Here is a 5,496-nt window from a genome sequence, read left to right on the forward strand (position 1 = left end):
CGAGCGCCGCCCCTGATCCGTTGTCTGCAAAAAATTAAAAAAAAAATGGAGAAAAGTGGGACTTGGGCAATTCTGGGCATGAAATCATAGCTGCGCTGGTGGCACGGAATCAGCCCCCCGGGGAGCTGCGGCTGATTGATCGCCTGCCGCTCTCCCAAACGGGCTCATTACGGGAGAGCAATAATGAGCCCGCACCGACTCCCTGAAAGTTGGGTTTCTGCTGAAACTCGGTGGCCTTATCGCGCCGTTTCGGAGCCGCTATTTGGTCTCTTTATCTGAGGTCACTTGTTCAGGGAGGTTCACCCCCTCCTGCCGAGTTTGTTGCTCTGGCTCGCTCTCTGCAAAAAGCCTTTATTTTTGCAATTGTCATCAGCAAATACGGCTATTTCAAAGCGCCTGATTAGGCTGTGGCTCTTTCCCATTGTCTTCCCCACGCTGCTGCCCGGCGGGGAACAGCCGCCGATTAACCCGCTTCCTCCGGCCTCCCGCGGCACAACGCCGCCGCCGCTGCGAAGTCTCTCCTCGTGCTGCCGCTCGCCCTTTGTGCCGGGCAAAGGGACGCGCGGGAAGGAAAAGAGTAATCAAAGCCGCACCGCCACCGCTCCGGCCGGGGAGTTTAATTGCACGAAACACAGATTTATTCACCACTAATGCGTCTGATTGGGCTGCGGTCCGCGGCGTGAAATAAGCCGGGAGCAGCGTCGCGGCTCTGCCAAACGCTGCAGAGAGCTGCGAGAGGCAGAGTCGACGTTTTCCATGGAAACTGCAGTTGCCAGGGAAGGCGCTTAATGCGCAGTACTTAAAGACCGTAATTCCAGCCCCCTCAGCTCCCCCACCAGGTTTCAGAGCCCCCAAAACATGGGGTCCCTGCCCTCGGCATGGCCAGGCATGGGGGGGGGGCTGCAAGCCCCCGGCCCCACTGCTGGCCCCGGGGCTGCCGGGGCACGTGCTCTCCTCCGTGACTGCAAACGAAGGCACCGACCTGCTCCAAAAAGCGATCCCGGCTGCGGTGACATGGCCACGGGGGCGGCTGGGATGCGTGCCTGCCGCAGTGCCAGGTCTCCGTGGGACAGGCAACTGGGGTGGCCGGAAAGGGTTTCTTTCCCAAGCAGACTCCAGCAAAGCACGATAAACCCCTGGCTCACCCTGGGCACTGCCTTACCATTAGCGTTACACATACTTTAAACAAAAGCACAACGCTTAACGTTACGTTTAACTTGATTTTTTTTTTTTTGCATGTCAGATTCTACTAATTACTGTAGGACCGGAATGAAAAGGAAGAAAGGAGCTTTTGGACGTGAAACGTGAAACACGGGGACACTGCTGAGTGATTGCTGCGGGGGAGTGCAGTTCCTCTGGAGTCCAACCGCTGTTTACATCACCCCGCGATTTTAATGCCTTTAAACTTCTGCTTCTGCCGCCTTTAGCATTAGTTTTGCTGCCGCACAGCCGGTGAGCGCCGTGCCGGGCACACCGTGGTGCATCCCGAGCAGCACCGCTGCGGCACAGCAGCGTGTTCGCAAGGGTTCCGCTGGCACGGGCTGCTGCAGCGCCTCAGCCCCAAGCGCAGAATGGTAATCTCATTGCAGCTAATTGCGTGGGCGCCGGGGCAGAGCTGGGCAGAGGATGGGGATGCGGGCGAGCATCGACGAGCTCGTCTGGCTTTGCTCCGCGGCGCTGCCCAGGCTGGGGGAGCCCGTGCTCCTGCCGCCCCGTGTGGGCACAGGAGTGCGGCCGCCATCAGCCGCGCTCCCCCCTGCCCTGCCCGGGAGGACTCCTGATGGAGAAGAAAGTTGTAGGGGACCTTAAAGCCGCCTCGGCGGTGACGCCGCAGAGCGTGGCTGCTTGTCATGCCGCTCATGATCCCCGGCCGTGCTGCGGCTCCCCCAGCGTGTTTGTGCCATCCAGCTGTTGCCTCTCATTACGCATTTAAGTGCTGATCCTGGAAACGCTCGGGTACCCGCTCTGCTTTCTGCAGAGGTGCGCGCTCGCTCGGAGATGACTCGCATGCGTAACGCTCAGTCCCTGCGTTATTTAGATGTGCGGCGTCAGGGGCTTTACAGGACTCGGGCTCACGCACTGTAAGGTGCGAGTGCCCACCCGGATGGAGCAGGGACCCCGGCACTGTCACCTCCACAGGTGCCATGGAGAAAAGGGACCCACAGCGGCAATGGGGTGGCGGAGTCTGGTCTTGAATGCCCAGTTGGTCCCTGCCAGCTCCCTTTATAACCAAGCAGTCATTCTTCTCGCTGCAGCTTGTGCAGGGATGAGCAGCGGTCACTGCTCCAAATGGTCGCTCTGCAGCAAAGGCAGTGTCACCCCCGGGGAACGCACCGCACCGTGGGACCGGGGATGTCCCCGGCCATTAACCGGGCGCCGGTGCCTTCAGGGCACAGGCAGCCTGTGCAGAGGGAAACAAGCATCCTGCTGGAAGTTGACTTCGCTCCATCTTCTGGAGAATCAAAGGGGTTTCTGGCAAGAACTGAAGATACGGTAACACAACAGCAAAAGGCAAAAGCTGGGAGAGTTAGCCTGAAGGATGGAGTTTCCCAAATTTGCTTGTCCGAGGCCGGAGATGTATTCTTGTCCGGGTGTGTGCAGTGAGCGCGCTGCAGGAGTGCAGGAGCCTTCGCCTCGGCCGCAGGCAGGGTCACCTCTCCTCTGGCTGGGCTGTGCCGGCGCAGTCCCCGCGCTGCTCCTGCTCCTCAGCCCCGCAGAGCCCGTGCCTGCGCTGCTGCCGCCGGGGCTGCTCCTTCGCCCCGGCTCCCTGGGACAGCCGTGGCCGTGCCCGTGCCCACCCCGAGCCACTGACAGCCGGCCAAGCCACGGACCCAGCGGCCGGCAAGCCCGTCCTGGCTACCGAAGGCTTCCTGGCCTCTTCCGTTATATTTCCCGCGACTTAAAAAATTAATTCTTTAATTAGCAGTGGTTCAGCAAATTCATTAGCCGATTCCCTTAGCACATTAGGAGACATTTCACACATGTCGTTTGCAACCGCCGACTTGTGTCAGCTCTGAATAATCTCCCCCAGTTGCCCCTGGGGAGGCTGGGTGCCTCGGTGCCCCCGCGCATGCCGCTGGTGGGGCAGCCTGGGCGTCCCCGCACCCTCCGCTCCTCTCTGAGCGTCTCTGCTTCCCTCTCCATCCCACCCCCGGGCTGAGCCTGACCTCTGTGAGCATCCTGCCATGGGGCTGTGGGCATCCTGCCATGGGGTGATGGGGGGAAACTGGTCCCCAAAGCACTGCCGGCATCACCTCTCCTTCCCTGACAAGTTTTGTAGGGCTCTCGTGTGCTTTAGGCTTCCTCTCCCAGCCCTGCTCTCCCCCTGCCGCTGGTCTGGCCGTGGCTCAGCTCGTTGGTTTTAGCGCTCTGCGGCAAAACGGTTTCTCCATTACGGGAGAAGATGGGGCTGTCAGACAAGAAGGAGGCGGCACAGCCCCGGGAGGTGAGGGGAGAGGAGGGGACTCGCTGGCTGGTGGGACATGGTGGGACATGGTGGGACACCGGCTCACAGTGGGGCAGTCGGGATGTTCCTACAGCAACCTGAGTCCTTAAAGCCAGCGTGTTACCAGAAACAGCAAAACAGCATCCCCGGGTTATTTGTCATGTGAACTCTAATTCTTAACGGATGTTGCCGTTAAACCATATTTTATGCTTTCAGAAAGTTGACTAATTTCTTATTAGATCCTTTGCCAGGATGCATTTAAACGATTCTGTCCTTAACAAAGCATGAAATAAAACACTCTGTATAGTGACTCTGTAATGAGATACTTAACATGCTTTAGTTTGTAAAGGGCAAACGTGTATTTTGGGGAAGCGAAGGCAGCCAGGCTGGAGCGGGGGGTGGAGGCACAGGGGGGCCCTGGCATCGGTGATTAATAAGGGCATATTCCGCGCTACCAGAAAGAGGAGTGATTAATGATCTTAACTCCAGATTGCATCGCCACCCTTAAACCGGCGCTGGGTCCAGCGTGTCCCCGACATGCTCCAGCGTGTCCCCAAGATGCTCCAGCATGTCCCCGAGGTAGGGGCTGCCAGCCCTGCCTGCTGCCTCCCCGGAGCTGCCGGACCCCTCTCCCACCCCACGCCTGTCGGTGACCCCCCCACGGCCCCAGCGCAGCCCTGTCCCTGCTCGGCCGGCTTTCCTCCGCGTGCTCGTGCCCAGTGAAGGGAACTCGTCCCCTGGGGAAGGGAACCACCAGCTCTTCCCTTCGGGGGGGCAGAGGCCCCCCAATACGGAGGGGCTGTTTCTCCCCGTGGAGGGGCATTCCCCCACCCACAGCCTCTCCGGGGTGAGAGAGGCTTTAGGAAAAGCAAAGAGCAGGTGAAGCAGACCGGGTATCCTCATCTTTAGGGAAGGATTGCATATCCGATATCAGGATAAGGGGGGACTTCGGTAAGATGCTTTCAATACTCATCTGAATGCAAACAGCCGTTCTGCCGTCTCCAAGGACTACGGGGTAATCCCAGGGAGAGGTGAGATGTGAAATCGCCCGAACACCTTTGGCGCATTCCTACCCGGGAGCCAGCCCAGGAGCACGGGGGTTGGTGGCTCGCAGCCGTGGCTGGAAGCCCTGCAGCCCCCATCCCCTCTCGGCAGCGCAGCGATGCCGCCCGGCCGCTCATGCCACCGCAGTGCTGAATAAACCGCCGCAGATTATTAATCAGTCCTGTGGATTTACTCGGAGTTCCCATAGCAAAACTGCTACCGTAATGGCAGGCATGAAATGTTGTCAGCACGGGACGGTTGCTTGGGGGTGCTCTCCTATCCCAGCACGGGATGAGGCAGTTCAACGTCACCCAGCACTGCAGGATGCCCGTGCTCCCCGCCACCGCTCTGGCCCCACGGGACGCTCGGCTGGGGGCCGGGACAGGCAGAACAGGACCCTTCCCGGCTGCCCAAATCCATCCTGTTCTGCACAAGCGATGGATGCGGAGACACTGATCCGCTGGAAGAGAAATGATCGCTTTTGACCTTGATCTAATCTGCTAAACCAGCTCCGGAGGAAGTAAATGCTATCAAGATGTACAAGGGGTTTATCTCGTATCTTGATCAGGAGCACTCCTCGGGCGGTTGGAGACTGGAAAGGCTTTTCTAAATCCATGAAAGCCTCTGCAAGCGGCCCCCGCAGCCACCGCTCCCCCCAGGCACGGCACGGCACTCGGGGCACCGCGCTCTGCACGGCAGCGCTGACACGGGCGGACACTCTCGCGAGATGGGACAGAAACGTCCGGGACAGTTTGGAGCACAAAGTGACCTTAATGCAAAACGACGGCTCATCTTCAGGTCTATTCTGGGATCTGCCTAGATACCGGCGTGTAAACACCCAGGAAGGAAGCTCAGCTCCAGGGAAGACGTCGCCAACCAGCTTTCAACTCCCCCACGGTTTATACTTAGCCGCTGTCGGAAGCGCTCGCTCCTCTGCAGGGCACGGGTGCCGAGCGCGCCGTGCTGCGCGTGGGAGCGCGCGGGCTGCGCGCCGGCCGGGGCTGGCA

At 59.6% G+C, this 5,496-nt stretch overlaps 2 protein-coding genes across 2 annotated transcripts in view; both read right to left on the reverse strand.

Annotated features, from left to right (window-relative positions):
• LOC104290097 (beta-crystallin B3-like) overlaps positions 1–5,496 on the reverse strand; it is a 369,903-nt gene that overhangs the window by 97,558 nt on the left and 266,849 nt on the right. The window lies entirely within an intron of this gene.
• Positions 1–5,496, reverse strand: part of SEZ6L (seizure related 6 homolog (mouse)-like) — a 94,681-nt gene that overhangs the window by 29,722 nt on the left and 59,463 nt on the right. The gene's annotated exons all lie outside the window — the stretch shown is intronic.

Source organism: Charadrius vociferus, unplaced genomic scaffold (assembly GCF_000708025.1).
Source record: "Charadrius vociferus isolate BGI_N301 unplaced genomic scaffold, ASM70802v2 scaffold567, whole genome shotgun sequence".
NCBI lineage: Eukaryota > Metazoa > Chordata > Aves > Charadriiformes > Charadriidae > Charadrius > Charadrius vociferus.